The following is a 20,962-nucleotide window of genomic DNA, read 5'->3' on the forward strand; positions in this document are numbered from 1 at the left end:
GTATATATATTTTTCCTTAAAATACACAGGAGCAAGAAACCCCTTCACTTTAACCTATGAAATGCACCATATCTGACCATCATATTAAACTGCCTATCAAATGATGACTCAAGTTATCCTGACAACTTAACAGTGACTCTGTGGTCTTACCTGTATATCCAGTCAGAGTCGTACAGGCCTTCCTACAGACAATGGCACTGCAGTACCACAGCACAGATGGACGAGGATCGAACCCTGAAAGAGAGAAAAAAAAAGGAAATTACGTTTTAGAAGTTTTTTTCCCCGGTGTGTGGGTCAGTGTATACGGAGCGTCGTCTGAAAGTAGAAAGTTAACTTCATTACATGCTGTACCTGAAGTGAGCTGTTACTGAAAGTTTTTTTATTTAGTTTTAACGGAAAGGTTTATAGTAGCGTACAGTGTGGAAACTAAGAATCTTTACGATATATATATATACATATATATATATATATATATATATATATATATATATATATATAATATATATATATATATATATATATATATATATATATATATATATATATATGTATATATATATATATATATATGTGTGTGTGTGTGTGTGTGTGTGTGTGTGTGTGCTACGTGGAGCGTTGATGACATAGAGCTGTGTGGAGCAGCGACGTGGACACATTCCTGTGTAGGACAGTAATGCTGTGTGTCCATTATTTTGGAGAGGCAAGGGCTTCATAGCACATCACAGCACACACTGTAGAGACGACCGGACTGGTACACACCAGCCCAACCAGCCCTTCGAACCCACCTCAACCCACCCAGCACTGCCCACTCGCCCGTACAGCCAACAGTGAGATTCCAAATATTACATGATGTTGCCTCTTTCCTTTACCAACAGTACAGAATAGTGTGTGAGAGTGTGTGTATATATATATATATATATATATATATATATATATATATATATATATATATATATATATATATATATATGTATATATATATATATATGAATACATATGCAAGGGACTACATGAGCTATGACATTATTCATCTTAAACGTTATGTAGGATAATATTGATGAAGTTACAGATTTATCCCGGCAGATAACAATTATGAGTGTACACCAAAACTACGCCTCTTTGGTGAGGGCAAGACGCCTTTGGAAGGCACGCGCCATATCTAAGGAGGTCATAGGTTCATCACCTCAATGGACATCTAGGATAGACAGTTCCACTGGAGATGGTATCTACTTTCCCCGAAGGCTACACCACCACTGTGTATGCGCGGCCTGGAGTGTAGTCTAGCCGTTAACAGAGAGAACTCGGAGGAGAGAAATGCGTAGAAAGGTGTTTCTAGTGTAGGACACCAGGGGGAAAATGATCTAATAAGAAGTTGCTATGCACAAGAAGTATGAAGGAGTGTATCTTGCTGGTGTATATATGGAGGTTTTAGACGAGAGATGGGGATATACTCGCTCTCCATGATATCCTTCGAGAATTACTCTGTTGTGAATGGAACTAAGGCTCAATTTGAATATAGATGGATAGAAAGACGTCTTTATACGTTTCCATGTCAGTGTGTATGTTCACGTGATGTGTGTATATGTATGTCTAGTATATATGTATATGTGGCTAGACCACATTAATTTCTTGTTTGTATTTTTTGTGTAATCATCTATGCGTGCAGATACACAAATATATGTGTATATTAGATGAGTACATTCATATGTCTATGGATCTCCATCGATGTATATACAAGCATCTATATAGTTTTATATATATATACTTGTCTACTTCTATATATGCATACATGATAACAAAACTTTTTACATATGTATTTAGCTACACATCAACTTAAGTATGTTCCTGCACTCAAAGACTATACACATAATTATCATCTTGGCTGACTCAAAGACGTCTACTGCGACATCCAGCCAACTCTAACTCACACAGTACCATGCCTCTCACCATTTGGCTGGCGTCCCAGCGTTGCTCTGTCCTTTAATCCACCAACCAAAAAGAAACGCAATGCTCATCCCCCTCACATCAGACTAATTATGAATTGTAAATCTGAGCAACAGGCCATTGTATTTTCTAGCTGAGGGAGTAGGATTAATTAGTGTATTAATCAAAGGGCTAATGGATGACCTGACTCAGGAGATGAGGCACTTCAAGCGGGGGACCCTTGTATCCATCTCGTTAACTTTGCTAACAATCAGCTCAGCCCCATCCCCCACCTCCCCATCCCATCCCACCCAATCCCCCTCCCCGTAGTCTTGTTTATACTGCAACAGGATGCTCATGTCCTGTCACTGGAAATAGTTAGGTTGTTTTGCTGCCGGGAGACTCTGGCGGAGAGAGAGAGAGAGAGAGAGAGAGAGAGAGAGAGAGAGAGAGAGAGAGAGAGAGAGAGAGACAGAGAGAGTTTGGTCTACTTTTGTTGCTACTTGTGGGGTTTCTAGTGGCGTACAGGTAGGTGGGCGGGTTTGTGACAGGTGGGCGGGCGTACGGCAGGTAAGCGGGCGTACAGGTAGGTGGGCGGGTGTGCGGCAGGTGGGCGGGCGGGCGAACGGTAGGTAAGCGGGCGTACAGATAGGTGGGCGGGCGTACAGGTAGATGGGCAGGTGTACTGCAGGTGGGCGGGTGTAAAGCAGGTGGATGAGTGTAAGGCAGGTGGATGGGCGGGCGGGCGGGCGGGCGTCCAGCAGGTGGGTGGGCTGTCGTACGGCAGGTGGGTAGGTGGGTGGGCGTACGTATGGTAGGTGGGTGGGTTTGTGTCTACTGTGTTGATGATTACAATAGACGGGTGGGTTTTACGTACGTACATCATCATCGTAGTAAGGAGGAAGATGCTACTGTTCTTGAAGCATGTGGAGGACGTTTACAGGATCAGATGGTGACATAATGATCATACATAAGTCACATGAAAACTTTTACGACAGCGTTGCTGGGATTACGTGATCTTTTCCTTATTCATAAGCTCACAAATGTTTGTATCACAGATAAAAAATGGTAGGATGAAAAGAATCTCACATACAGGACTCGGGGAGTTTCCTTTAATTTGACCGAGAGAAAAAGATAAATGTGTGTGTAGGTCTGTTGCAGACAAGCTACCGTGAACATCCTTCACATTTAAAGGTAAACTTTGAAATACAGAGCACCATGTCAGAGTAAAGAACACTAATTGGTCCGACTGGAGCCCGCACAGGCAAGGTAAAATGTCGACAATAGAATCAAAATGTTTCACATACACGAGAAAATAAAAGCGCTGAACTTCCGGGTCGTTAATCACATATACTCGTTAATAGTTGACATCTGACTGTGTATATGTAGAAGAAACGAGTCTTCTCCATGTGTGGGATGGTGGAGGAGGTGACTACACAATTCCTAGTTGGGTGGTTGGTTCGGCTTTGGGTCTGTCCACCACTGCCAGGGGGTCGATTTATAGCCATCAGTTGAAGAATCTTGAACACCTGAAGTAGTCGTTCAAGAAGATTCCCACTCCATATCTATAGTCCCTCAACTAACGGACGAGTTCCCAGAGTTACAGGGTCACTCGCTGTTTGCCTTGAGCGTCCCTCAGAGAAAGGCTCTGAGCAGACATGAGGAAGAGAGTTCTAAACACCCCATCCACTCCTCACACCCCATGAGGAGAAATATGGTCTCTTACAAAGACTTACTATAAGAAATGCAGTACAGTCTATACCCAGCACGCTGAGAACCAGAGGTGATGATCGAAGTCTTGAATTGGGTCTGAATATCATCATGAGATCGAATCATTCCAATCCTCTCGTCTAAGAATCAATGACTCTCAGTCTGTAGTCCACAAGGGAACGAAAAAAAAAGGATGATAGGGACGAATAGCATTTAGATCATCTAGTTAGTTATCATATCAAATGGTTATATGAATAGTGAACTACGGCAACCTGAGAGAGAAATGAATAACCGAGTGTTTAGATTATTGGAAATGCCATCACGAAGCCACGTCTGTGGCCTAGTACGTATTATCCACCGTGCCCATCAGGCAAGGTGCCTACGAGCCACCAGCATGTACTACCCGCCCAACAATCTTACCATAACAGACCCGTTGTGGCGGCAATTGTAACCGTGTTCTGAGCACCTATTACCCAGGTCCTGGCCGGCTCAGGTTCATCCTGTTTATTTTTGCAGAGCAAAGTGTACATAACTCACTGTTGTCTTAATTAACCTTCCTGGTGAACTTCCCTCCTTCCCTCCTCCCTCCTGAGTAGCCCTCCCTACAGTGGCCCTCCCTCCTTCCTCCTGCGTAGCCCTCCCCACAGTGGCACTCCCTCCTCAAGACTTCTCAGAGACGAAATTCAACAGTAAAAGACCTGTGATGTAAGTGACCTATACTTACTTACATTTCATACCAGATAAAGTATCCCAGACTTACATCATGTCCTTAAGTACATAATGTATCCTACTTAAGCCGGAATAAAGCTCTGGATGTTGATGTAAAGTATGGCAAGGCGTATTAACTGGTAATATCGGATCTGTAATGACAATCTTAAGTGTGCCTTGCTGGTCAGCTTCCTCCAGAAGTGAGGACAGTGTACCCTCACTGCACGAACACTCAGACTGGAAGACGTGACCTGCCTCACATCTGGCCTGGGGGGGGAAAGACCCATTTTTTTTTTACCCCCTGGACTCTAAAGCTCAAAATGGCCCGAGTCTTTCTTTGGGTCGGTAATGACTTAAGATTCTAATCTATCATCGGCCGTTGACATAGTTCGTAATGCTGGTGATTTCACATTTGGTTAACAAGTGAGGTTAACGTATGGTTCGCTGCTGCTCCCAACAGTTATAGCTATTGTAAAAGAATATCCTTTTCAAACATGTGTTTCTATATATGTTTATGTATATATACTCCCTCTATATATGCATGTACGTATGTATAATGTATATATGTATGTGTGTATGTATGTATACGTGTGTAAATATCTTATGTATTTGGACTGAAAATTGGCATTGAGACCCACGTCTGAGAAGGTAAACTTGATAGATATTTAAATATCAGCTAACTGCAGGGATGACTTACTTCCTATTTCTATCAATGCCTCTAAGCCATCCACTCAGTCGTGTCAGCCCATCAAACTTAGCCCATCAGTGTCTGCCCCTCAGTGCAAGCCCATCACTGCAAGACCGTTGTTAATTGCTTTTCAGTGTCTGTCCGTCTGTGTCTGCCGATCATTTCCTGTCTATTTGGCCCAACCCATCTGTGCCACTTAACATTACTAACCCATCAGTGCCTGCCCATCAGGTTCAGCCCATCAGTACCAGTCCTTCAGTATTATATACAATGTTTCCAATCCATTACTATCAACCCATCAGAACCAGCCGATCAGCGTCATTCCATCAGTGCCGGCCCATCAGTTCCAATCCCATCATTGCCAACACAACAGTGCCAGCCCATCAAAGCCAGCCCTTCAGTGCTGGCCTATCAGAGCCAGCCCCTCCGTGCCGGCCCATCAGTGCCAGAACATCTGTGGACTTCCCCGGGACAGGAACAGGTGGGCAATAAACACTAAGATTTGTTAGATTTGGAACCTCTCAAGACCAACCAATGAAAAGTATTGAATTCTTTTCGCAGGCAACACGTTCCCAAATTCCCTTTCATTATATTTCGCTGGCCTGTCCAAATCCTCAAGCCTCTCCAAATTCCGAAATGAATCAATGGCATCCATCTCTTCGTCTTTCATTTCAATTTCCAACAAATGGCACCATTGCTAGCACCATCAGGAACCATTACTAATTGCTGGCGCACAATCCATCCCTTTCAAGCGAGTGTTTTTGTCGGCGAACATGTGTATAGGTCGGGATTGAAGGCATCAATCTTCCCTAGCCCCGATATAATTCCCCCCACCTCTCTCTCTCTCTCTCTCTCTCTCTCTCTCTCTCTCTCTCTCTCTCTCTCTCTCTCTCTCTCTCTCTCATTTAAGGCCATCAATCATTGAGAGAAAGAGATAGAGATAGCGGAAGTACCTTCTTACGAGTACGTACGACGGGATCTTGCCAAAACGCATGGCCAGCGCGTCGCGCTCCCCAGCAGGAAAATATAGGTGTAAAGAACGAGTCGTGTGAGTTACGTGTTGTCAAGTTCTATGTCCGAGATGGAGAGACTGACTGTATGTTCATGGGCTATGAGCCAGCAGCCCAGGGGTGAGTTTAGCAGAAAGAAACCCCAATTACTTAGAGTCAAAGAAGTGACACTTGCCAGCTACTGAAGTTCTAATTGGTGGTTTGTTACGGAGTGGTTCGGGTGGAAAGGGTTGTTCAGTGGTGTTGCAAAGATTTGGCTGCCGTGCAATGTTGAGGTGGGATTGCATGGAGAGGATCTCTGATTTCGCTGTGTAGGTGTTGAGTGCTTGCAGTTGCTTGCAAGCCGGTGATTATTCTCAGTGCTCTGTTTCTGTATGGCTCATGCAGCTTTGTATTTTGTGTGAGGATATGCTAGGAGACGGTGCCCAAGGCATTGGTGATGTCTATTGCCACTTATGCTGCAACGCTGAGAAGGGTTGAGGTTGGTGGAAGGCATGTGTCGTGTGTTGTCTGTGTATAGTGTGTGTGGTTAATGAGGAGATTTGATCTAAAGCCATGTTCTGCAGATGAAAGTGAGAACATGTGCTTTTTACTACGATGTTGGATGAATTCTTCAAAGAGGGTTCGATGCTAGAGACTATTGCGATATAGGAAGGTATACGAGGAGGATGAGTTGAGCAGCTTAGAAGGTTTCTGAATAGGTATTATGGAGGCAAGCCTCCAAATGGGAGGGATTTCTGTATAAGCTGGAGCGATTGACGGTATCAGGATAAGAGCTTGAATGGCAGTAGGGACATATATGTATATATATATATATATATATATATATATATATATATATATATATATATATATATATATATATATATATATATATTGGAAAGGATCACAATTTTGCGCGTGATCAAGATATTTCTATGAGTCCACGGGGAAAATGAAACCCGATAAATTCCCAAGTGCACTTTCGTGTAATAATCACATCATCAGGGCACACAAATGAGAATTATAACCGTCAGTTGATATACATCCGAGAGACGAAGCTAGGACGCCATTTGGTAAAGATGCGATTGTCCAAGACAATGTGTACTCATAGGAATATATATATATATATATATATATATATATATATATATATATATATATATACACCTCCGAGACGGTATCCTCAAGGCAATCTGTGTTCCTCATTGCATTCTCTCCATGCTGCCAAACCATTCAAACAGCGCTCTAGGCTTGTGGCAACCACGCTTTCGTTGTTCCACACTCTTTACTACGTTTTGCTCGATTCAACCTGCAGGCACACATTTCTAATCTATTCAGCCATCTCCTCCTGCCAACTTATACCAGTGAGAACCAGTCGCCATTACAACATGTTGGAATCAATTCTTCAAAATACCCATGCTTGGCTATTCGAATAGATGGTTCGAGAGATGATTCAGCAGCATTATTCAAGGTTCGAAAGTATTATCGCGCAAGCCCTCCCACCCTAATGGGCAGTCGCATTTCTGTTCATCCGCTGACGATCCTGCTCCGATATCTAGATAAAGCTTATGCTAGGCATATTTTTATATAATAAAATATCAAAATCACTCCAATATGACTATACCCTAACTAACTGTACCTAATAATATTTTGAAGTCACAATTATATATATATATATATATATATATATATATATATATATATTCTTAAGCCAGGCTGCCTATAAGAGGCTTTTAACAGTTACGACTTGACATGAGAAAGACTAACGCAAAATGACCTCCTTGGCTCATTACAGAGAAAGTCCCTCCTGCTTCTCAGCTCGTCTCTTCAGGACGTGTCTTTACGTCCTGCTGAGGATCGTACCCTAATATCCTTCCCTCTCCCTGACCACCACTAGGGACGCCACTGGCTCCTGCAAGTCAACAAGCATAATGAGAGACCCCCACCCCATTACCCACACGGAATCCACACGTGAGCCTAGTTGGACCCTGGCCCCATTAACAAATATTCTCATCCCATCATTTCCTTTGCTTTCGTTCGTCTCACTGTCATGCTCTGGCTTGAGCTGTGGGCTCTTGGGAGACAGGAGGTGGATATAGTCCACTCCCAGACAGAAAAAGAGAGAAGAAAAGAAAGTATAATTCTCTGACTTTATCTACATCTTTATCTACTCCCAGATCACGAGAGATAAGATAGATAAACATCCTTCACTATAGACAAGGCAAGAAGCTATGAACGTTCTTTTGATAGGACGTGTCGAAGATATCCTATCCAAAGACTGGACTTCAAAGTGTGACATCAACTTCATCTGAAGTCAATTCCGCATTTAGCGAAGAGCAAAGCAGGTAAGACACTGATCAATACTGAAAAACGAGAGATTTCTTTAAACCTTGCTATTGATCGAAGCGACTTCCAGACGATTATAACATGATCGTCTTATATAACAGTATTATGGGCTATTGTTAGCTTTTTACGAGAGGAAAATCACCTCTACGGCATCATTACCGGGGCGATATTATTACACATAAGATTAGAATGTCTTTGAGGAGGTAATTTCTGGCACTGTTGTGTTACTCAGCGTCAGCCACTGTCTGCTAGTGTCAGCCAGTGTCAGTCAGTGACGCTGATGTCATCCACCTGTTTTCGTCGGTCTGTGTTAGTCATTGTCTGTGTGTCTATGTTTTAGCCACTATCTGCCTGTGTCTATGTTTTAGCCACAATCTGTCTGTGTCTATGTTTTAGCTACTATCTGTCTGTGTCTATGTTTTAGCCACTATCTGTCTGTGTCTATGTTTTAGCCACTATCTGTCTGTGTCTATGTTTTAGCCACTATCTGTCTGTGTCTATGTTTTAGCCACTATCTGTCTGTGTTTATGTTTTAGCCACTATCTGTCTGTGTCTATGTTTTAGCCACTATCTGTCTGTGTCTATGTTTTAGCCACTATCTATCTGTGTCTATGTTTTAGCCACTATCGTCTGTGTCCTGATGTCTGTACTCATCAGTCAGCCAGTCGCGAGATGTCACCGTGTATATATACCCTTCACTGACACTGCCAAACTACCTAATAAAAACACGGTCAATATCACTGGCCTCCTTTTTACCCTGTTGCCACGACCCTTAATGATTATATAGAGTACGAAGCGCCAATAAGATCCACGGGTTAATGTATCATAGCATCTCGAATCCCTGTTTAAAACGATATAAACATGTAAACAAGAGATTTTCTTTTTTTTTTTTCTTGGCATTCAGTTCTCTATAGTTCATCTCGATCCTATCTACGTTACTTATACGAAGACGAAAGAATTCTGATCTAACGTCGTGGTATGAATGTGTCTCTCTCTCAGTAACACAGAGTCTAAGGATCATACATTTCTCAGCCCATCTAGACCAGGGATGATAAAGTGAGGTCATTCGCCATGATATGTCACTATGGAGAGTGACAGTCTCTTATCTTTTGTCCTCCAGGGTCTCGTTATCACACACACACACACACACACACACACACACACACACACACACAGCGAAAATTAAGAGCTAATTTGGGTTTAGATAAGTCTATTTTACGTAATATTGACAACTCTAACGTCAAAATCATCACCACTATCGTATAATTCTGCCGAGATCGTAAGGTGAAGGTTATACACCCCTACCAAGGCTAGGGAGTGAAGAAAGTGTTATGTGAAGTGTATATAAACTCTCCTCCATTTCATGTCATCCAAGTTCTGCCTTCATCCTCAAACATACCCCTCACGATATTTGGTTTCTTCTCGACACGAATTTCGACGACAAAGAAGATAAGAGATATGCCTTAGGTCAACGCTCAGTCAGCCTCAGGTCAGTTGGAGGCAGAGGGTTCGTAGGAAAATGATAAGACAAAATTCTAAAATATCTGACTACCATGAGCAAGGCGTCTGCAACCATGTGTCTTGTGTCACAAATTTAATGAAATTCTTCGATATTGTACATGACAACTCGCATTCAAAGGCACCATTTAATGTAGTATATCTAGAATTTAAAAGGGCATTCGATAAAGCACCTGTACAACTCACTGTATGAAGAAGGACAAAGCTAATCAAAATTCCTTAAGACGTATAGACTTCACAGTGACTTCATACAATTTTCCAAAATTTTTAGTAAATTTGCCAAAGTATATCACCCGGATATTTTCGAGAAATAAATCAATACTTTCACTATGACAACTGAAGTAAGACTTGAGGTTTGATATGTAATACTGACACGATCCAATTTTCTTTTCTTTTGCTAAAAAAAATGATTCCTTAAACACTAAAACAATTTATGATTGAATTCTGTTAAAGCAAAGTTTATAAATACCTTCAAAACCAGCTGGATAAACTGCTTATCAATTCCATTAACTACTAAATACAAGAAAAAAAATCTATATGGATGTATATTAATTCCTTTGTCTTATTCGACATCAGAGGAATGTACTGTACAAATTAATGGAAACCAATTACCAGAGTGAAGTATAGTGCAACAAAGGGTTGTGTAGGGTAGGAAGATTTGATCGTAGGAGTTTGGTTTACTTTTCTACTCTCGTTGTGTCTTGTCAAATTCCATGTAGACTTACTCCACAAATACGTGGCTTCTCACCCATTTTTTTTCTCATCCCTTCTGTTTGTTTTTTTTTTTTTTCTTTTTTGGAGGTATGAGAAAGCTTTCTTACTGTTCAATCCTTGCTTTATCCTCTTTAATTAGATGTATTAATAGATCAGATGTGAAATAGAAACAGATAAACCGAGATATGGCTCCCTTCCGCTATTCGTCTTTCTCATGTGTTCTCTCTCTCTCTCTCTCTCTCTCTCTCTCTCTCTCTCTCTCTCTCTCTCTCTCTCTCTCTCTCTCTCTCTTTCTCCACACACACACACACACCGAGTCGTCTCCCTCCGACGTAGTCTCATTAACCATGAATATTCATACCCCATTTTCACGTTCGCATCTCACACACAGACTAATCATTAATTTTTTTTCCCTTTTGGTGGTGGTGGTCGTGGGGGGCGGTGGGGGGGGGAGGTGTTGGATGTTCGCGAGGTCTCTCTCTCTCTCTCTCTCTCTCTCTCTCTCTCTCTCTCTCTCTCTCTCCTCCTGTCGGCTGGGGGGGGAGGGAGGTCTGGTAATCCAACATGTCCTGCCACACTGGCTGGATTCACAGCAGATACACGGAGGAAACCTTTACTTTGGCAAATGTCTCTTTCCCGGAACGCCACACAAAAGGAATGAGGAATGAACGGGGGGAACAGAGGATAGGGAGAGAGAGAGAGAGAGAGAGAGAGAGAGAGAGAGAGAGAGAGAGAGAGAGAGAGAGGGTGTATGGACCTTATTTATATAGCCTCATTGTTGGGAAGGGTTCTTGTTGTCTTAGTGTTTGCATAAGTTTGTATTTCACAGACTCTTTTTTTTTTCTTTCTCATTTTTTTTTCTTTCAGTCGTAGGATTTTCTCATGATATTTCCTCTCTGTCCTACTAACACACGAGGGTACGGTCTCCACAAAGTGTTCAAAATTCCTGGTGAAAATTAGTGGCAGTACGATCGGTCCTCACACACACACACACACACACACACACACACACACAGCCTCCCACAAACGTGGTAAGATTTCTTTTTTTCAATGTTTCGTGTTAGACAGAACGAATTCGCAACGCAGACAGTGACCCCTGTCTACCCATTTTTTTTTTTTTTTGCCTTTTTTTTTTTGAGGTTCCTTTTCAACCATTTTCCTTTTTCAAATCGGTTGAAATAATCTTGAGAGAAATACACTAAAGTAGGGACATAATGGTGTATTTTCTTTTACCCCTTTTTTTTTTTTTTTACACAGTATTGGATTGGAGAATCCCCCAAACGGCAATAATGTAAATCCATCCTTTGTTTACAACATGTATCGCCCACCTTAACTCGGTTATTGAACATCTAACGATATATATATATGAGATATATTCATGGCCTCTTCCAATTACTGTCTCCACATGTTTAGCCAGAATAACAGACGAGTTCTACAGCACTATCTTCCTCCCTTGCCTTGAGAATAAGAAAAGGAAGAGCAAGCAAGATACGCGTTCAAGATAGCCCATTTGGTCAACTAACAGTAATGCTTACTTAGATGAAGAAGAAGACTTAGTAAGATGAAGATGAAGCGCAAAAGATAACGTATCGTTTCCTGTGTTATAAAAAGTATCATCAAAAGTTATTTTCATGTTATCATTTGAACTGCTTCATGCAGATTCTTATACAGTGACCTTCGCCTGGGGAATAGAGTTTCTCATTATTGCAATGCTTATAGTATCCTCAACATATTCATATCATTTGTATCATGAAAGTCTTGATGTATTTCCTAATTTTGTGTGTGTGTTATTAGATTAATGTATGTTATTGTGTTACTATCCACTGATTCGAGACAAATTTATAATCTAACGTAAAGGAATCATAGGTGATGATGTCTGATTTTGTTAATATACACAATTGCAATGTTAATGTTGAAATTACTCGTTTTATATTGTTTTTTGTTTTTTTTGCCGTACTGTGTGTCGTCGGAGACAATAAGGTGTTTGAGTGTGTGTGTGTGTGTGTGTGTGTGTGTGTGTGTGTGTGTGTGTGTGTGTGTCTGAATTACCGGAAGGGCAACTATATCTACACGGAAAAACGAGACATGAACTGCCTGAAGGGAGGTAAACTAGAGCAGTTAGCTTCGTCAGATGTCTACGTTATCAGCAGAGGAGATGACGAGTGTGGCCACCAACTTTAAGATATCCCTCCAGCTCGCTACGGGAAGCCTAGTGTGTGGATGCTAATTCTTATGAATACATTTGCATAGAATTATATTCAGCACCAACACCGTACAGTACCAACGATTCATAACTGCTGTTTTGCTCAGGCATAACCAGGTCCCCTTCCATGAGCCTCCTGCAGCTTCGTGGATGCACTCCAAGCAGGAGCAGAGGAAGGAAGGTCCTTTCACTCCAAGCAGGAGCAGAGGAAGGAAGGTCCTTGCACTCCAAACAGGAGCAGAGGAACGAAGGTCCTGCCCTCGGAAGGAGAAGGTTTTCGACGAGACTGTAATTCGCTTTCCCTTCACCGGCGATGGTAATCATACAGCCACGCCGGAGGAGGGAACACTTCACTAGCGATGTGACCTCCTACAGAAGCCGTTCGAGAAGTGTGACAGATACACACACATGTGTCCCATTCCCAGCGAACATAATCAACGGAAGACACAGCAACTGATGTGTACTACCTGATCTTAAAACAACGGAGACGCGAGATATATATATTTCCGAAATGGCAGACTTTCAACAGGAGCAACGAAAACCATTCATCAGTATAGGTGTGTTCTGAGGTGTTCTTAGCGACGTGGAAAAACAAGTTTATTCATATCCCAGCGATTCTCCACTATCAGGCAGGATATACATGCAATGTGAGTAACCCGAAAATTAGATTAACACTGCCTTTCGAAAATTGTGAATAACACCTCTGTATATCGAGAACAAATCACATTGTTTCAGTGGCCTGTTGTTCTACATGAACAACTCAGTGGCCTGTAGTTCTTCATGAAGAACTAAGTAGTCTCTAGTTCATGAACAACAATGCAAAACTTGATACAATACCGGACAGTATAAACAGACAATAAATACTAACACATCTAATGGTTACTGATAGTTTAATAGTTACTGATAGTTTAATAGTTACTGATAGTTTAATAGTTACTGATAGTTTAATAGTTACTGATAGTTAGATAGTTACTGATAAGTTTAGTAGCTACTGATGATTTTAAGATATAAATCGTAATTCAACGAAAAGACAAGCCACTCACGTAAGGTCCAAGCAATACACAGGGTTCAGAAAAATGAGTATCTCTCTCTGCCCTGACGAAATGGAGAGGCATTTGCTCTCCTCCACTCATGTATTATGTGCGAGTCCTCAACACGGCCAGGCACTGTGCCATGGGCCAACGTGGCCCCCAGTTACAGTGTGGATAGGAAGGTGTTGAGAGATAATGTAAGGCTTATGTAGGAAGTGCTGGCGGGGCGAGGGAGGAAGAGAGAGAGACGAGCCATCCAAACTTTTGGAGTCTTCGAGGAACGTACACACATACACACACACACACACACACACACACACACACACACGGGTAATATGCGTTCGTTACCTACACTACCCTCCAGGGAAGGGAAAATAATTTCATATTTGCATCTTTTTGCAATCAAATTTATATTTTTGACACCCCAAGATACTCTCTGCTTAAAGAAGGGGATTATTATAATTTTACATCAGGAAACGGGATTATGAAACTGAGGAGGAGCTGCGATCAATACCAGGCACTTAGATTAGTAAGGAACAACGGAGGGATTTTTGTGTGGGAGAGAGAGAGTGAGAGGGAGGAGAGAGAAGATGCGAGATGCTTGGAACGTCTTGAAATGAAAATAGACCCGCGCGAGACGTTCGTTAATAACGATGTTAAATAAGAGATTAAGTAAGTGGATGCTCGTTAATAATGATGTTAAATAAGAGATTAAGTAAGAGGATGTTCGTTAATAACAATGTTGAATAAGGGATTAGGTAAGAGGATGTTCGTTAACAACAGTGTTAAATAAGAGATTAAGTAAGAGGATGTTCGTTAATAAGTGTTAAATAAGAGATTAAGTAAGAGGATGTTCGTTAATAGAAATGTTAAATAAGAGGATGATAAAAGCTGTGTGATGATCTGTTGGAGAACAGAGAAGTGGCTTCGTATGAGCAAGGGTGAGGAAGATAAGGGAGAGATAAGGATCAAGAGAGAAGATGCCGTTCATAGTGTAAAAATATGTTATACAATATAGTACAATGTTGTGTACAAGATAGCCAAATAGGTCTCGGTCTTATAGTCTCACACACACACACACACACACACACACACACACACACACACACACACACAAGCTACAGCAAACACATACAAAGAAACACGGGAACAAAACGCAAACAAAAACATATACCTAAACTCAATCGCATACAAAATACACTAATACAAGGACAATCGCATACAAACACACGCATACACACACACACACACACACACACACACACACACACACACGCACACACACAACACACACACAAAACTTTCCCCCCGTCTCTCCAACCTATCAGTGAACAACGTCACTATTCTGTTAAAGTAAAAGCCTAGTCTGCTTAACGATGGGCCGCTCAACGAGGCTGTTACATCCATAAGCAGCCAAATCGTAGATGAAATTCGTTTTCTTTACAGCCTCCCGTGACACTGAAGGTGGGAACCATACCAGATACTTCTAGAGGACGTGGCTTCGAATACCATCATCTACAGCTGTTAACCATTATCTACTGCCATTAACCAACCATCATCTGCTGCTTTTTTTATGATAGTTGACGGAGGAGTCACGAGATGCTTACTTGGTTCTTGAGTCTCCCTTGTGAAGTAGTGAGGAAGAAAACTGAATTTTCCTTTTTCTTCCCAGTGGGTTCGAACGTGAAGTAAACTCTACCAGACGTGAGTAAGGCTGAAAATCTATCTCACTGTGGCGGGCATTCTTACGGGATATATTTTCAATTGGATTAAATCGTCTAATTTGGAAGACTAGATTACGTATCAGTCGACACAATGAATAGATAATCTTTGGAAAGGTGACTGAATACTCTATCTATATTTCTCGTTTCCTCTGCCTTTAACAAATAAAGAGATTCTGTTTTAGATGTTGATATCATTACATCCAGATTAATAGACGTATACTGATATATAAGTGATATAAGATCAATATCACTAGGGAACATATATAGATAAATATATAATCAGTTTTGGGAGTTAGATGATTTAATCCAAGTCACTTAAGAAGGTGGTTGAACTCGAGGCTGAATGAAGGTCTCCAACTCGGCTGATGTAGTCGAAGTTTCAAATTAATGGATTCCAAATCACTCGTGTTACGGGAGGGTCCAACACCACTTCCCTAAGGCCCCTTGTGAGATCTGACTCTCTTGTTATACGAGGATAGGATGTCCAACTCCCTTCCCGCTTTCCTCTTCTTCATTATATTGTCTATTCGTCCTGGCTTCCCTCCCTTCATAACTTTCTTCGTATGATCTGCTTCCTTCTTTCTGCTCTGATTTCTAATATTTTGGGTGATTTAGACAATCTAAATCCGTGAAGCTAAGTAACAATCTGTTATGATTCAAATGATTAATCCTGTAAAGATCATTAACCTTGCATATGGACAACTAACTTTGTACTTTGTCAGTTGGTTCGGGATTTGACTTTCGAAATACCCTAATCCGGAGATGAGAATTAATCATCTGATCTATGCAATAGATTCGATAATCCTTTGACCCAAAGATGAATCAGATAATGATCCTCAATGACGAGTCAAATAATCCTTCTACTTCTTCCTGTGTGTCGAATGAAGTCTGAAAACGGTCATTTTAATCCCAGGAATGCCTCCGAAGCCTGGCTCCCATTCGCAATCGTGTATCAGAAAGTAAAAAAAATCTGGTGCGCCTTCGGACGGTTCGTAAAAGCAAGTTTCGTATCTATTTCTAGTGGGGAGTGAAAGCTAAGCAAAGGAACTTGGGGAAATAGTCGATTGCCTGGATTCCAGTCGGCTGGGGAAAAAAAGAAGAATAGAAGCACAGATGAACTGGAAAGAAGTGGTTTTTATGTTTCCTCACAGTATGGGGGAGCGCGGGCGATGCGACACATGCAGACACAGAAGTTAAAATCCTGACATGACACTGGTTCTCTCTCTCTCTCTCTCTCTCTCTCTCTCTCTCTCTCTCTCTCTCTCTCTCTCTCTCTCTCTCTCTCAACTATAGCTGTCTCTCCCCTGTCTCGGTATCTGTCTCTCGTCTCTCTGTTGTCTCTCTCGTCTTTGTATTTATGTTCTGTCTCCGGTTTTGTCTCTTTGTATTTGTTTTCTGTCTCTGTAATTGTGTCCCTGTATTTGTCTTTCTGTCTGTATTTGTCTCTGTCTTTGCATCTGTTTCTGCCTTTATATGTCTTTCTTATCTTTGTTTCTGTAGGTCTTCAATCGTCTTTCTCTATCTTTCTCATTTTGCTTCAGTCTGTCTGTCTATCTGTTTTCCTTGTGCAGTTTCTCTGTCTATTTACCTGCATTCACCTTCATGTCTGACTGTCTCTCTGTTTCTGCCCCTCAACTTCATCTCTCTCTCCCTCTGGCGCTACAACAATAAAACCCGCTTAAACAAGATGGTCAAACATATAACTCCTCTGCAAATCCTTGTCCGAATCTTAAACCTCCCCTCCACAGTGCTCAGCCCGGGTCAGTCCCGCCAAAAAATTCAATAATCCCTCCGTCATGCGGAAAACAATTTCCCTTGATGATAAACTTCGACCCGCCTCAAGACACGAACCAGCAGCTTACAGCGACGACGCCCAGGGCGTTCAAGACACCATCTCGACGCCGTGACGATCAGGAAAGCAATTTACGTTCAGAAAAATCAGTAATTCGATTAAAATTCCCGCAGATGATGGCGGAGAACCATCCATCAGAGGAAAATAAGTTATTGTAGAGGAACGCGTCGACCATCACTCCACCGGAGACAAAACACCCACTTATCTCCGACAGGCCAAACCCCTCCACCAGCTCACGCTCTAGTGGCAGGAGGAGGAGGAGGAGGAGGAGGAGCAGAAGCCGATGGTACCTCCAGGAGAGAAAGAGAGAGAGAGAGAGAGAGAGAGAGAGAGAGAGAGAGAGAGAGAGAGAGAGAGAGAGAGAGAACCTGGATGTGAAAGATGTGATAGTGAGGAGGAGGGCTTAGGAAGGGATGAAGGACGTTAAAAATGCCAAACAAGCTAAAGGAACAACGCCATGTTACCATAATGAGGACCGAATGAGCATATTTGCTTTCCAAATGGTCCACAAGATTCAGACAGGGCTTGTATGCTGTCTACCTTAGTTAAGGGCTTCCTTAGTGTAGTGGCTAACGTGGCTGACGACGTACTTGCTCGTGGGAACGCTAGGGTTCGAGTTCTGGAAGAGGCAAGTCGGCTCATGGTCAACGCAGGTGTTCATCGTCCCCTCGTTGCTCGTCAGCGAGGTAGCGCCAGGAAACAGACGAAGAAGGACCCATCCACTCAATACGCATATATATATATATATATATATATATATATATATATATATATATATATATATATATATATTATACTCATACACGTACATATGCACACATATATATCAACATATACATATATACATACACATATATGCACATACGCAGCCATATACATAAAAACGTATGTGTATATCCATACATGCTTGTCTTTATCCATTCCCGTCGCCACCCCTCCCCACTGGAAACAGCATCGCCCTCCTCTGCGTCAGCGATGTCGCACCATGAAAACAGACAAAAAAAGGCCAGATTCGTTTACACTCAGTCTTTAGCTGTCATGCGTAATGCACCGAAATAGCAGCTCCCTATCCACATCCAGGCTCCACAAACCTGTCTATGGTTTACCCCAGACGTTTCACATGCCCTTGTTCAGTCACTTAACAGCAAGTCGACCCCAGTATACCACATCGTTCTAATTCACTTTATTCCTTGCACGCCTCTCACCCTCCCACATGTTCAGGCCCTTATTGCTCAAAATCTTTTTCACTCCATCCTTCCACCTCCTATTTGGTCTCCCGTTTCTCATTGTTCCCTCCACCTCTGACACATGCATCCTCTTTGTCAATCTTTTCTCACTCACTCTCCATATGTCCAAGCCATTTCAACACACCCTCTTCTGCTTTCTCAACCACACTCTTTTTATTACCACACATCTCTCTTACCCTTTCATTATTTACTCGATTAAACCACCTCACACCACATATTGTCCTCAGACATCTCATTTCCAACACATCCACTCTCCGTACAATCCTATCTATAGCCCATGCCTCGCAACCATATAACATTGCTAGAACTACTATTCCTTCAAACATACCCATTTTCGCTCTCGGAGAAAACGTTCATTCTTCATTGCTCCGAGAGCCTTTGCCCCCTCTCCCACTCTATGACTCACTTCCACTTCCATGGTTCCATCCGTTGCTAAGTCCAATCCCAGATATCTGAAACACATCACTTCCAATCAAACTCATCCCAGCTAACTAGTCCCTTAACCTTGCTCATTCACATTTTCTCTCAACTTTCTGCTTTCACACACTTTTCCAAACTCTGTTACCAACTTCTGCAGTTTCTCACTCGAATCAGCCACCAGCAATGTAACATCGGCGAGCAACAAGTGACACTTCCCAAGCCCTCTCATCCCCAACAGACTGCATACTCGCCTCACTCCCCAAAACTCTTGCATTTACTTTCTTAAGCACCCCATCCATAAACAAACTATATATATATATATATATATATATATATATATATATATATATATATATATATAGATAGATAGATAGATAGATAGATAGATAGATATAGATATAGATATAGATAAATATACAAAGATACGAGGGTATTTCAGCATGTAAGACAACGGAGAGATATTTCAAGATGACTTTATCAAACTGGATAATGTTGATCCAGTAAGGTATGCGGCAGTTAGTAGGTGAGGCATAGTTGTTAAGGCTGAACCAGAAGAGGTTGGGTTGTCGTCAAGAGCTACGAAAGAGAAAACGAAGCGAGAGAATTCAGGGTAAAAGAACACAACGGCATTTTAACTCTTCAGACACTAGATTCGATGAAACGTAGCGAAACAAACATGCGAATCAAAGGGGAATATTCCAAGTTTTTTTAAGGTCCCCTTGTTTCTATCTTTTGTAGACAGTCAACCAACACATGGAAACCAGTCAAGTTACAGAGAAATGTTTACGTATATATAAAATTCATGAATACCTGACCTGGAAAAAAAAAAGTATCAGAAGCAATTGAAACAAGTTTGCTTACCGGAACATCATTTCACCTAGCAAGCAAATATTTCGAGGAAGAAAACACGGTTCTTTGACCAACAACTTTAGCACCGAGAGAAACAATAAGATAATGAGACTTTTCAGCTTCATGGAATCAAAAGCGAGGAAAAGGATATACAAAACTAAATGTACTACAGGGGTTGGCATTCCACCTCGAGAATCGAATCACCTACATAGGATCAAGGTCCTAGAAGAGATCCTACATGGGATAGCGGCGGAAACTCTTCATGAAACAAAAGACAGATTCTGTCTATGATACTGTCATGTTGTGATAAAGAATACCCTACACTTACTCCGACTTCGAGCGTTTGTATTCGAAGGCAAAAGGTATTTTTTCGATATAGTTACTTGGATCTTATGCTTAATAACGTGAAGCAAACTTACTACCATCCTTAACACTACATCTGTTCTACCAACACATGCCACAGACTGGATCAAAAAATTTATGGTTCCATTTACAGTAGATGGACGGGATTGATTCTATCCTGAGTGGTAGCTGTTAACTAACTGTATCTACATTCGAACACGTACAATTAGATCTACGAGACTGTGCATGACTGGTGATCAAAACAATGAATATGAACAGTTAAAAAACAAGAACTTGCCACTGGATATGTCCACAGAGCTTCACAGAGAAGAAGATACCGTAAAGATAAGCTGTTACTGAGGGCCACAAAGGTAGTGTTAAGCTGTCATAGTAATAGGCTTAATCTATTGTATCATCAAGAGGTAAACTGACCTGGGATTATGGAACAGAAGACGCTGATCACCACAGTTACCAATAACCGAAATGGTTTGCGATATTTTTTTTTGATAAGGCTGGTCTTTTCAAGAGGCCAAAAGACAGTATATTAGACCAGACACTTGCGAGCTTCGGCAAGGATGATGCACAGTATCGAATGTCACTTGACATCAGTCATCTTGCCAACCTAGGCCAAGGAAATGCTGCATGAGGGAGGAAAATCAGCTGCTAAAAGACTAAAGACTCGACCTTCCTATAGT

General features: G+C 41.6%; 1 long non-coding RNA gene across 1 annotated transcript in view; it reads right to left on the reverse strand.

Moving 5' to 3' along the window:
* The window catches only part of LOC139756740 (uncharacterized), a 52,190-nt gene that overhangs the window by 19,728 nt on the left and 11,500 nt on the right, over nucleotides 1–20,962 (reverse strand). Inside the window, exon 2 of the long non-coding RNA XR_011714431.1 lies at nucleotides 151–234. This is a non-coding gene — a long non-coding RNA (uncharacterized lncRNA). The remainder of the gene's footprint in view (nucleotides 1–150; nucleotides 235–20,962) is intronic.

This window comes from Panulirus ornatus, chromosome 23 (assembly GCF_036320965.1).
Source record: "Panulirus ornatus isolate Po-2019 chromosome 23, ASM3632096v1, whole genome shotgun sequence".
Lineage (NCBI taxonomy): Eukaryota > Metazoa > Arthropoda > Malacostraca > Decapoda > Palinuridae > Panulirus > Panulirus ornatus.